At 39.8% G+C, this 14,398-nt stretch overlaps 1 long non-coding RNA gene across 1 annotated transcript; it reads right to left on the bottom strand.

Annotated features, from left to right (window-relative positions):
• Positions 1-4,464: 4,464 nt before the first annotated feature.
• LOC118454720 (uncharacterized) lies at positions 4,465-13,330 on the bottom strand. Its single transcript, XR_004843863.1, has 3 exons — positions 13,202-13,330; positions 4,797-5,109; positions 4,465-4,529 (listed from the first exon to the last, which is right to left on the bottom strand). It is a non-coding gene; the product is annotated as an uncharacterized LOC118454720 (long non-coding RNA).
• Positions 13,331-14,398: the final 1,068 nt, after the last annotated feature.

Here is a 14,398-nt window from a genome sequence, read left to right as displayed (position 1 = left end):
TCCATACAGCTACATTAACACAGTTTTACACAGATTAGACTCTAAACATCTACTCACACTAGTTGTTTGATTTTAAAAAGCAAGGCAAAAGTTTCTCACATTAGGGAACAAGTAGAGTGACTCAAAATACAAGCTATAGAGTCCGAGTCTCAGGTAATCTTTTTACTTCTACCCCTTTTATTGAAGCACTTTACATAATGGCAATAGCTGCAAAACGTAACAGTTTATAAGAGAGGATTTAAAACATCACGCCAATTCCATCATTAAAATCATTAAAAATCTAAAGGAATCAGTTCATTGTATTGCCTTTGATCTTGCCTGAATTCAGGTTTGGTAACACACTTTTAAAAAAACACGCTGAAACCACTAATGTTCACAGAATTTTGTTCAACCAAGAAACACACGGCAATGACTGGCACACAACCAAACACATGTACCCGACATTAAATATGGCTCCTTTGATTGATTGTACAACATGCTCTGCACACAGCCCCCCACTGCAACACACACACACACACTCCTCACAGGAAAGGAAATCCGAGTTCATAGGTTAAGTATAGAAGCTGTCCAAATCAGCAGGTCAGCTGACAGACAGAGGAAATGACGGGCTTAATGACTAGCTGCTGCTGCTAATGACTCACAGCTAGCTGGGTGGAAAAAGTGTGTGACTGACAGACACGCATAGACACACATGCATGCAGGTGCAGTCTCACTCACACCCTCAACCTCTCCCGCTCGATCAGCTGTAATTGGCAGTGAGACCTAGCCATCCAGTCGTGAGCGGCGCAGGCCCCGCCCACTACTTTAACAGCCCATTAGCAGTTATTAGAGGGTCCTCAGGGAGCTGTATGGGTCACAACACACTGCCAACCTAAAGGAGATTAATAACCCATGAGATTTAATAGAGGAGATGCTTCTGCGGTCAAATTGAAAATAACAGATGGAAGAGGTGAAAAGTTAACAAGGAGCAAATGGAATCACAGATGAAACAATTATTTCATACGATTCATGTTTACAGGCACCATAAAACATTTATGGAGTTATAAAGATTCATAAAAGGTTATAAAAATGATGCTTGGGCTCAAAGACCTGTAAACCCAGTGGACCTCTTAGAATTATAGGAAGAAGTAACGTAATCCAGCAGCATGCTGTCAACATCTAGCATCTTCATAATAGCATTTTATTGATGGCTGCAATCCACTTGGGGAGCACACCGGCTCTCATCATTTACTATGACTTTTAAGGTACTCGGCTACTGTTTACAGATTGTGTTTCAGCTGTTTTGCCTGTCATGATTAGTCCAAATGCTACTACTGTTGTGCTGCTAACAGATGGATGCGAAGTTCTGATCAAGTTAGATTTTCCTCCCTATAATTACCATTTCTACTGAGTTCTATGTTTTCCTTTTGATGTAGGAATTGCACACACACATGCATATATACATACACATATATATTCATTACCTCTTATGCAGGAGCTTCAGAGAGGAGACTAATGCACAATACCCAAAACCCTCTTGCATCTCGACACTAAATCCATCCAGCAAACTAATGTCTCTTTTAAACAACTTAATCCATAGCTGTGCATCACAAGCAGTGTAGAGGAAATTGCTGTTTTACATAAGGTGCTCATATCAGTTGCAAGATGGATAAAAATAAAAATCATACAAAATGAAAAAGAAAAATTATCTTTTGAACCTTTTTTGTTTTGTTTTTTTACCGTTTTAGTTAAGTCAAATATTTTGTTTATTTGTATGAAATCTAAAAAAACAGTTTGACTGCATGGCGAAAAGGTATGCTTATCTTCCCCTGCACTCACCCACCCCACCAACCCCTCGCCCCCGCATCCTCGCACCTGCGCTGGGGAGCCAGGGGCTCAGAGATGTGTCGGTAACAATCAAAGCGCTGATGCATGCCATGTGACTAAGTGACTGTAACCCTCCAGGCAGTCTGGGACTCTGCCTGTTAGCGTGTGGCAACACCAAGATAGGTCATTACCCATTCTGTTCCAATTGAATTTTAACCAGCGTATTTGTTCCAGTGCAAATTCTGACATTTCAATATGCCAACAGAGAAATCAGCTCATTTGAATGTGGCTCGCTTGTTTATTGTTTCCTGAATAAAAAAAACGAGGAGGAGGAGAAATAACAGCATGAAACTTCCGTAACAGGGTGACTGACTCAGGTAAATCAGCATTAACCAAATTAAATTTTAACTATCGCACATATTCTAATTTAACATTCAGAATGGCAAAACTCCTTAGGGCAATAAGCCATACACTTAATTATAAATGATTTTACATTTTGTCTGCACTTACAAGCTTTATAAAGCAACAGTAGTTTTGAGAATTTTGAGCTTTTTTTTAGGCGAAAGCACAAAACAAAACTTCTCTTTGCAGTCTTGCAAGCAAAGATTTGATGTTTCACTCAGTTTTACATTACAGTTGATTGAATTTCAACTGGCAAAACAACACATCTAAAATGCCCTTGCTTTTCAAGACACTCAGGTGTTTCTTTACACTACTGTACTCTCTAGACAGGTCAATGTATTGTTCAGCTGATACAGGAGTGTACAAACAAATGCTTGGGATGCTCTCTGTGCATCAATACTTACAGTATCAATCAGTCCTGTAAGGTTACATATGTATGGATGTATGCACATAGGTGTATACATAATGATACTATTGGCTGATCAGTCTATAATGGCCTCAGATACCCAATATCAGTCGGTCTCACAGTAAGTGGAGTCTGTGTCTGAACCTTGTTGGGTCTTTAAGTTTAAGTTTAATGTTTTCTCTGTGCCTATCCACCATCCAAAGACATGCATGTTTTATTTTAACTGCAGATGCTAAGGGTGGTGGTGTGGATTTGACACAGGTAAAGCGCTTCAAGTGCATTTAATAAAGCGCTATTTAAATGTAAACCACTTTGCGTGATCAGTAACACTGTTAAATGGCATAGATACATTTCAATCCATTTCTTCTAAAACAACAGGAGCACCTGCGAATAACAGTTTAGTGGAATATCATTCTGTGCTTTAATACAGATGTGGCAGGAAACTGCTTAATATATTAATAAACTGCTTAACTGTATCGATAGACAATAACAAATGAAGTTGGTTCACATATTTGATAAACATGACAACTAACCTCCAGCCTCCCACATGCACATTCCACCACTGCTGCTTCGTATATATGGTCGCTTCATTCTGCATTGCACGGCTTAGCTTTCATTTATAAATCTGAACCTACACTTAGATGAGTAACACACAAACACTTTGTACGTATGACACCAACTAAAGACAAATCCTGGTGCTGCTACATATAAAAACAACTAAATAATATTGCAAAATCTTCTACAAAATAAGAGATGTTGGGAGAAGTTTGCAGATCCTAAACATTTCTTTATCTAACACGTAAATACACACACACTGGACTCACATGTGTGTTCAAACTGCTGGTCAGCTTCTACGAAATAACCAACCAATGGCTGTCAAGTAAAAGGTATATAAAAAAAATGTCTTTGAACTACAGTGGAGTACAAGTATGAAATAATGTGAAAAAATAGCATTCAACTTTTAAATAAGGTCACCTAAGAGTAAGACAGCAAACACTGTAAATTAGGATGTGCAAAAATGTATAATTCTCACTCATGTTTTATTTGGGTGTGTCCCATTTTATGGTCGGAAGGTCAGCACCTGATGACATCATTCATTCTAGTCTTAATCTTCTAATATCTGACTTTGTGATTGTTTTGCTAATAATTATTCATTTATTTTCACTGTACTGTTCGTTTTTCTTCTATACAAGAGGAAGCAGGGGCAGAGAAAGGTTCTGAGGTAGTTTCACTGACAACACAAATCAGCTTGTGTTTTCAGCAGTGTAAACATGCACTACTTTCTTGACACAAGGAGTCTGTAATCAAGCACAATTTTTGCAATTAAAAATTATGTCATGTGATTTCTAACTTAGACAGGTGGCTCAGATTAGTTTTCCTTCACTTATGCCGATCTTCTCTGGCTTCACTGACAGTGTGAGAATTCAAGACTTCAATGCAGAGAACAAAATGAGGAGTACGAAGGTCCAAGACATTCAAAGCCATATCGGAATAACACTTTGACGGTTACTTTAATGTGACACCTCTTCTATCTGAAAACTTTAAAGGCTTTTAAAGCTAATACACACACACACATACACACGCACACACACAAAGAGAAGAATCTAATATAGTTCATGTGAAATTCATTAATTATCTTCACTATAATTCAGGCACTTCAAATGTAAGATTTGTAAGATGAAGACAAGCATGGAGCAAAGAGGCAATGGCTTTAGGCACACGCAGACAAACAGCTGATTAAAAGGTGAGAATAGTGTGTGTGTGTGTGTGTGTGTGTGTGTGTGTGTTTGTGTGTGTGTGTGTGTGTGTAGGAAGCAGGAGAAACCCGTTACATATTTTGTCCTGACTCACCATGAGTTGCACTTCAGGTGGTGTCTTCAGGTATCAGTCCACTCACTGTCAACCAGGATGGAGTCTGTAGGCCACACAAACACCCATCACACATTTAAACATAACCTTACAACAACTTCTTAGGACAAATGTGGTCATTACAACTTTTAGTAACGCTGTTAAGTATATAACGTGTGACAACTTATTATTCCTCTGTAGACATCTGTCGTATCTACGCAGATGAATGGCTTCTAGATATGTTTAACATAGTTAGTTTCCGTTTACTCTCATAACAAGTTTGACTAATTTAGTTTTTGCACAAACAGAAGTTAAATGTTGCAAATGATCTGACCTGTAATAATCCCTAGGAGCGATCTAACCAGGTGTCACTTAGGTAATAACGTAGCAGGTCCACGCAGGTAAAAGCTGACTGTCCCTTCACCAGTCAGGTGCTGAGCTCCCGTGATGTGGAAGCAGAGGAACAGAAGGACGCAACATGATACCAGCGAGCTCAAATCCTCTGCCTGCCCCTCGTAATCCTTCAGCACAATGATCCCTGCAGGATGTTTTCTCTTCTCCTCCTCCTCTTCCTCTTCTTCTTCTCCAGCTCCAGACTCCTCTGCGGAGGTGTTGCCACCTCTGTATGTAGGGCCGGCCAGATGCACCTGCGACAGGACACCAGGTAAGAGGAGATGAAGCACCACCCGTAGCCACTGAAGTCATTCTTTCATTCCTCTTCTCTCCTCAGCATCGACAACTCTGCCTGTTCCTCAGAGTGTCTCTGCCAAGAGTAGCCGGGCACAGCAGTCCTGTTTTGCCGCTCTTTGCCAAACACACAAACACACACGCATGCACAGAGGAGAGTGTTGTAGGGTTTCTTTTTTTTTTTCCTTCCTTTTTTTTTTTTCAGCAGCCGAGCTAACCCTGAGCCGGGGCCTGGTCTGCCTTTGAGATGCTCTCTAGCCCACAAACACAAGACGGCTTTCATTATCTTGCCCGTCGCAGCGCAAGGCCTAGCTTCTAAAAGCTACTGATTTCTTTCTTCCCTTAGCCCCCTGCACAAAGGGAGGGCATTTTGTAAATTACTTGCTCGTTTCAGACCAACAAAAGGTACTTTCATTGAACCCTCCTCCCCCCTCCTCCCCCCCACTGCTCTCCCTCTATCCTCCCGCCATTTGATTTTGCTCAAATTTGATTACAAGGCTTGAAAAAGGAGGCGAAGAAAAGAGAAGAGGAAATAAGAAAGCCCCACAGATGGCGTGTTCATTCAGTGCTGTGAATGGCTTTATATGGGCTGCCTTTATACATGTGGCAATCCAAAGACGCTTCAGCCGCTCCGCTAAAAAAAGAACTTGACAAAATTATTGGTTTGGTGGCTTTCTTACACGACTGACATGGGGGAACTCTTAGAAAGAAAAGTCTGCCTTCTCTTTCTCTTCCTTTCTTTCGCTCTTCTTGTCTCTGTGCTCTCTCTGGGTTGTACACCTTGATCAAAACAAACTAAATGATGTCTGATTGTGGAAGTGTTTACTTATACAGACACACACGCGCGCATATGTGTGTGTGTGTGTGTGTGCATGCTGTCATATTAATAATCACGTGCCCTGGGCCTGCATTCCAAGACAACAAGGTTTACATATTCAGCAGAAAAAAACTAATGAGACACACTCACTGTTTAAATCATCAACTAACACACACACACACACTCGCACAGAACGCAAATTAAACCATTTACATTATACTCGAAAACACTGCACATTAACACAAAGCAGAGACTCTTCTGTTCTCCCTCACAGGCTATAATCCTGTTTCCACAATGGACCCCTCACTCTGCACTTGTTTTCCTCCAGCGGATAATCATAGCTCTCTAGACACACAAACACACACACACACACGCAGCTCTGTAGCTGTTGGATTTTTTCCCTAACACAAACATACACCTATGCATCAGAGTGAACTATGACTTGTTTTCCCATTACCAGTCCACCCAGATGAAGACACAGTCTGGGACCTTACATGGCCACTCCGGTCAGAAAGTCTAATGGAGAGAAGCCACTTAATTCTCAGATCCACTGACCAGACATCAATTTCCAGGTCGCAGGCTGCATCATTCCATCAGTGTGATAGAGTAGCAGCCATTACTGAGGTCAGACAGCCAAAAGTGGCATCTTTTATGGGCATTATTTCAGTCTTTGTCCGTTGTTGTGTTGTACAGCAGAACCTTGGCTTTGTTTTTCCTTGTGTCTGATACAAAAGACCAGCTTCACACTGAGCTACTCCACAGCTACTGAACCACGACTGGAATAAGCCAACAGGTGAATGAACTGTTCTTATTATGGCTACAGCTGACTAGCATCAGGAATCATCCGTCTTTTACAAAAAAGTCTCTAGCAATGCTAAAAACTCAACAAATCTGTGCTTGATGTGTTTTTTTTCTCATGTTAGCACTTAAGCAGTGTGACGTTATGATTTGCTACAGTCGTACAGCTTATTAACAGTAATTCAAGACCAATATGAAAGTAACTGTAGCCAAACCCCACAGAGTTAATGTCTCCATGCTATATAAAACATTTTTTAATCCAAATCTAGCAAAATAAATCATATATAAGAGGCTGCCAAACATTTTGTTCACTTCACCTGCCACGTGTCACACACAAAAAGTTATACAAGGTGCTTTATACTATAGGTTAAAGATCCTACAGTAATAGAGAGAAACCCCCAATAATCAGACAACCCTCTATGAACAAGCACTTGGCGACTTCCAGCAGAACCAGGGTCTTGATGGGTTGGAGGCAAGAGCATGGAGAAAGGATAGACTGTGCAAGAGAGACTTGGATCAGACCAAGTTTTACAAATTATTACTGAATACAACTTCTCAGATGGTTCACATGTTTTGAGCCTATATGTACGGATAGTTATCCAATTTTTTTCCAGCCAGGTTTACATACAAATAGATGCTCACCTACATCAACAGCTACACATATAACTGTAGGTCATCAGCTATATTCACACCAGGAAGGAAACAGAAAACAATCAAAACACCGCTTAGAAGCAAAGGAGCTAGTAGAAAAGGAGATAATTTTCTTCCAGTAGAGAAAATGGTTTCAGTCCAGCAAAAACCCCACTGGCTGCACACACCAAGCTCAGCCCACTGAGCTTTGGCGAGCAGAGATATAAAGCTGTGAAACGCTGACAGGACAGAATAGCAGCTCTCACAGCTTCCATATCTACCACTTTAGAGATATTAGTAGTAGCAGCCAACATCACCAGCTGACCGACTACATTTTCCCTCAACCTGCCTGTCCAAGGGTCACCACAGTGGAACCCCCCCCCCCCCAACTCTACACACACACACGCACACACTTTTTTTTAATGAGGGCAATTTGATTTTGTTATTACTGATGAAGACAGAGATTCCCTTAGTGGGCAGAGAACCTTCATAATCAGCAGTTAGGTCTCCATCCGCAAACCTGAAGTAATTATTGTCTCAAGATAAAAATGGAAGGCAGCGCTGATTTTTTTTTTTTCTAAGGAAAAAAAATAAACTAGATATAGAAATGACCTTAATATTATTTCTCTCTCTGGGCATTTCCAATAAAAATATTGCATCGGAAGGTTTGATAAAAGGATTATGTGGCCAGCTTTATGTGGCTGGAGTCAAATCTGGATATGGAAGGAGAGCTTTTTGATTGAATAATTCTTGTTTCCTTTCTGCCAAGCTAGCAGTCCTCTTTGGGGAAAGTAAAAATCAGCATTATGCCAGATTTATACATGTGCTCTGACTCTCTGTAGAAGTAAGTGTGCCAATATTGTATGTCTGACTACCTGCCTACTGTACGTGTTTGAATGTTTCCATGTGTGCTCGGGGATGCAGAGAGATGATGACTGTGTGGTCGACAACATTTCAAACACAATTTCTAGCATTAATGGTCAAAAATGTGGAAATAACAGACACTTTAAAAAAAAAAATTATATCTATTTCATTTAGTACCATCCAATGACTTTAGAAAACAGTTTTCTACAGTCACTGGTACCGTCTAAGTCCCAGTTTGATTATTCTGTAGAACAATAACCATGTGTTGTGCATATGAGAAAAGAACTGAACTAAAGTAACTCCCTACTAAGAACCTGCACTGGCACTGGTATAAAATTCAGATTATGTAATAAATCTCACTAACATTTTTTTTTTTTACTATGTCTCTGATATTTAATCTAATTATAGTATTTTACACAATGTTTAAAGACTATTTGGCCTCGTACAGAAAATGTGTAAACTTGATGAATTTGGTAGATAAAACTGACCCCTTTACAACCAGCCTTGATTCAAATAACTACTCTGGTGTAAAAAAATAAATAAATAAATAAATAAAAAAAAGAATTTCCTGTTAAAAAGTCTGTAACAAAGAGAAAGAAAGATTAAAAAGTTAAAAGGCAATAAAATGACCTTGGTTTGTCTTCTGATAAAAGAACATGGTGAGGTATTTTGCAGTTTTGTGGTCTGTCTGCAGAGTAACTGGCAACTATTAGAACAAAATTGTACGTTTTTGAAATGCTCTGCTTGATTTGCTGTCTATAACCATACACAAACGTATTTTCTGTGAGCATTCAAAATTCTTCCACTGTAATATTTTCAAATTAAATGCATGATAAAATAAAATAACTTTCCAAAAAAAAAGCTTATATTTGGGTCAGTCGGGGTTACCAAGTTGGCGTACTTGAGGCATGACAACTGAGCAAGAAGAAAATTCAATTTATGAATGAATCTTGATTTAATTCTGATTTAAACTGTTCAAATAACAGTGTATTATTCATCTGCTGTTATCGGGGCATCATCAGCAGTCACAGCGGGCTGCCGTTAAGGCGTTTGACCCCAGAATTTAGTTATCATAACAGGGCTGTGACCTCCTGACCTGCAGTCATTACTGCTGTCTACTCCAATCAGCCCTCCAAAGCTCTGAAGATGCCCTCTGGGAACAAACAGGCTGCTGGAATAGAGGTGACATTAGATTTATGTATGTGTGTTAGTACTGCTTGAGCACAGGCACACTGCTGTAAGTGTGTGTGTGTTGTGTGCTTCATTACTTATAAGGACCAGGGTGTTCTCACAATCATAGAAAAAATGATTTAAAAAAAAAAACACCCAAAGATGGGTTTTTTCACGTTGTACACTTCTTGCAGAGCTTAGTTTAGTATTTCTGTTGACTGTTAAGATTAAGATTAAAACAGGGTTGGGAACAGATTTGAATGTGGGGCAGTTCCTGGTAAAGGCTTGCTTGATGTTAGGTAAATGCAAGAGGGTTTAGAAAAGGTTAGAAGAGTACTGTGCAAAGGTTTTGAGCTAGCGCTCATTTCTTTATATGTCAGGAAAACAGAAAATAGTTGCAACACTTTACTCAAATCTGCAAAGATACATGAAAGCACAGTATTTATTAGCACTGTATTTGATGCTTACCGATATGTACTGATACCTTCATGCTTAAAAATAAAGTTATTGTCAATCAGATGCTCCGCAGATGGCAGTGCAGGGTTGATCAAAACCTGACGGTACGTTTGTGCATTCATAGTTCCATCAGTTATGACAGCATCTTCAAGACCACTAGCAGAAATTAGCCCAAAACCACGACAGAGCCTCCATCATGTTTTATAGATGGCTGTAGACACGCACAGCTGTACCTCCTTCCTGGTATGTATAGCATGGTAGATAATATTAACAATTAGAACCCAGAATTTCATAATTGGATTTCACTGCTACATAACAACTATTGCCAATGATTTACAGTCCAGTTTTTGTGTAATTTAGTATACCCCGGTCATGTTTCCCTTCTTCCGCCCTTCCGCTGAGATCATTTCTGATGAATCATCAGCAAACAGAAGCTGGATCAACTGAAGGGCCAGCTACACTGCTCAGGCCCTTTGTCAGGTCTCTACAGGATTTTTTCCTAATTCTTAAGAACATGACCTTCACATACTGTTTGCCTGCCACATTTGTATTTGTCTTTCACTTGTCCAGTTTGCTCTGAAGTTTCAGGAACACACTGCACCCCATGCTGAGATATAGCAAGTTGTGGGCTAAGATCCAAGGACTGCACTGAAAACGAGTGAAAAAGCAGCCACTGTTCAAAGAGGGATGGCTCAAGTTGCACAGTACCGTAAACTATAATCCAAGGGAATCAAATATATTTTACTGTGCTTCCTGTGTTTCTTTTAAGAAACATGTTCATTGCACTGAGTTGATGATCAATGGAGTGAACGGGACAGATCGGAAAAAACAAATATTCAGAAAATATCCTGAATACAGCACAAGGTACAACAGGGGTGGACAGTATGTTTTGTTTTGTTTTTTCCAGAAGAACATGCTGATTGTTATTGAGGGGCCACACATCAAACAAATAACCTGAAACAAGACACACACATAGATGATTTATGTTAACCTCGATGAATTTAGTAGATACAACTGACTGCTTTACAGACGGCCTGGATCCAAAAACTTTCTGTTAAAAAATGTTGACTTTTCATGTTACCATAAAAATGACTATATCTTGCTAACTGTCTGATATGCATACCTCAAACTGTATGAAATACAGGAGACTTATATATTCATCAGAATACAGTATTTACTATCTAACCAAATGCCTGCATCAATAAATGAATATTAATAATAGCTAATATTCTGAGACCATATGCCCACATGGACCTTTGCATGTCTATTTAAAAGAGTGAAACTAAAGTGGGACAGTGTTTCTCGGGTTTGATTTGATGCTATTCTAAGAAAAAACACTTTCAAGCACTGCTGTTGTGTCGGAAATAAAAGATGTAACATCGCGTCAGGTGAGGCGAAGCTTTTGTTCAGTACAGAAACAGGATTTTCTTTGAAATCTATCAGACTCAGATTCAAACACAAGGTAATTCATCTCAAGAGGCACACCGTGAGTTCATCAGCTGGGACCAACATGTCACCAGTTAACTCCAGGCTGGCGCTCTGTCAGTATACGATCTGTGAGACACTGTTTGAACGAGGGAGGCTTCATTTATCATCAACACAGTAGCTGAATAAACATTTGTGAACGTGTTGGTGACTCACACTGTGTTCATCATGGTTATCATTTATCATTCCCAAAAAGACAAGACTCATTAAACCTGTTAATATTTAAAAGACTTCTTTTGTAGTTTTCTATACATTAATTTTTTTTTTATTCTAGTACATAAAAAATGTCTTTCCCCTGAAAGCTCATCTAGTTTGATTTCATTCTAAACTCCTCGTACAAAAAAAAGTATATGCTATGGATACTTCCATGGAGTGACTACATCTGAATTAAGCTTGGCACAAAAGCAAAAAGTCACAATGTCTTTCTGGGGCATCCTGACTGGAAAAACAGAGGAAGAAAAGCAGCTTTTTACACAAAAGATGAACATTCTCAACTTGCTTGATGCAAAAAGACACATTTCACCTTCATAGAGAACTTAAAGATGAGAGAATTTAAAACAGTGAGGAAGGAGCAGCAACACAGAACGGTGACATCATCAAGTCATTTGACTGGCCTAGAGAGCCTGTTGCATCTATTTTCCAGGCGGAGTCACCGCTACGCTCACCACCACAAACTTAACTCACAGTTGTAATTATTACTGAATTGCTCAACTGTGTGTAGGCCATTAAAGCAACTGCCTTCTTTCTTTTTCACTGTGTAAACTGTTGCATGATTTTTGTAGCTGAAAGGCTCTCCAGGGTGTTCCTCCTTGCACTCAGATATATTTTGGCTTTTTTATCTCCAGCAACAAACCTTCAAAAATACTGCTTTTCATATCTTAGAGTTGTATGGCAATGTTTTCACATGAAAGACAATCCACTAGTCATATTCTTTTTGTTTGTTTGTTTTTTAAACAAATTCCTCTAATACATTCCTCTGAGCGCCTTTCTATAGTGACGATAGAAACAATTCTAGTGGTTCAAAGATCACAGCAGCACTTCATTTCAAAGTAATTTGCTTGTATGAAGACAAACTGCAGAACTTTACACATCAAGCATCAGGTTAAATTGAGGAAACCAAAATTGTGTCAAAAAGTGTCCCATGTATGACCACATGATGCCAAAAAGCCAAAAGAAGAAGCACCACGCCTACTTACTGAAATGGTGTCGTTCTAATGAAGTCATTCCAGAAAATGATTGGACAGGAAAATAATCTGCTGACAGGAGGTTATAACCTGACTTTAACCAGCACTGGCTCAGCACAAATTGAACCAGCAGAACTACATGCAACTGTGCGATTTAGAGGAAAGCATCTGATCATTTGCACAAACTTCTAATCAGCTAATGGCAGAACTTTATCACCGGATGTATGTTTCCGTAAGGAATAAACCCACGGCTTTCCTATCAAAGCATGCAGGTCACCTTGTACACTGCAGCCTACTAAGTGCACAATGCAAATGCCAAGTCCAACTGCAACTCACAAAACACAATCAAATGCAGCACTGCAGGGATACAAAACTTAATATCATCCCTCTTCATCTTCTTCAGACAGCCTCACTGTCTACCTCCAGAGTGCCAAAAAAACCACTCTTTGTCCCTAAAGTATCTTATTGTCATCCTAATCATTCCTCACAATCACAAACAATCTCACAACTTTTTCCCCCCATTCAGCCCTATCTACTTATGCAGTTCCCAGAAGGCATTGCCTTTTAGACTCTTCCTCTCTGGCAGCTAAGATGTCGGGAAAACAAATAACGGCGGAAAACAAAACAAAACAAAGTCTCCTGAAATACCTTGTGGATGCCCAGAGGAAGGCGCTGGACAGACAGATGAGCAGATAGGTTTCCTCTGTCCTCTTCTCTCAGGCTGCCTCTTCTCTCGGCGTGCTGTGGAGAGTGACTGCTCACAGCCCGCCTGGCATATCTAATTAGAGCCAGGCTGTTGCCACTATCGGGCAGAGGATCTACCTCTCCAATCTCTCCTGACTCAATCTTCCCCATCTCTGATTTTCTTTTATATTTATGCTGGAATATTTAATTGTAGACAAAAGGTTACTCTGGGCTCTATTCATCGCACACAGGCAGAATAATCTCCTTTAAAAGGCTTGACATTTCAGGCTTTTCAAAAGGGGCTGAAAAAATTATATCCCCGCTTTTGTTAATCAATGAAGTAGAACTCCCCCGAACAAAAGAATTAAATTGCTTGGTTGGGTTAATAAAACACACAGAAATAGCTGCTTCCTGTGGGCTTTTGTGCCTTCCACTGGCTCCCCCCATATGCAACCAGCACTGTAATTCCATATGATTTGGGGGGCAAAACTCTCATTTCTCCACACAGTTGGCTTTTTAAATCCTATTGAATGAGCAGTCTGTGAGGCTGGCTGATTGGGACCTCTTGCCTGAGCCTGGCTGCCTGGCTGCCTGGCTAGCAGAAAAGGCTCTCTCCATTTAAATATGACTTCCACTAAGGAAAGACAGCTAGTCCACTACAATTTACAATTTCTATACTGCCCCTGCTTTCGAAAAAAACATTGTAATTATGCAAATGATAGGGGCAATAATTAGGCCCTTCACTGTCCCATTGTGTTGCCTGCCGTCATGTTTCAGCCCAATGGTGGGAGAAACGCAGCGGGGCATGTTCGGTTTTAAATTGCTCCGTGCAGACTCTCTGCAGATGTTCACAGTATCTTCTGTGCTAAAACTAGCCATCACCCAAAGCCAGGGTGCCTTTATATACCACAGTGTAGCATACAGCTGTAGCCTTTATCCTCCACTGTAGTCTACACAAAATGAGACTATTAGTTTTGTGTTATGTCTGCTCATTAGTCTAGCTGTATTGTAACTGTCATAATAAGTTTTATCCGAGCAATGGCATCATTTTTGTAATTTATCCTCTGTACACCACCACTGTCAGTTTTAAATAGTCTTCAAGGTATGATAAAAACTCAGATTTCCAGCTTTAATTTAAAGGGTTTAACAAAAGTATTGGAT

The sequence above is a fragment of the Neolamprologus brichardi genome, chromosome 17, assembly GCF_056152115.1.
Source record: "Neolamprologus brichardi isolate AB-2024 chromosome 17, ASM5615211v1, whole genome shotgun sequence".
In the NCBI taxonomy this organism is placed as follows: Eukaryota; Metazoa; Chordata; class Actinopteri; order Cichliformes; family Cichlidae; genus Neolamprologus; species Neolamprologus brichardi.
Note: the sequence above shows the minus strand (reverse complement) of the source record. Positions and strands in the feature narration are given on the sequence as shown.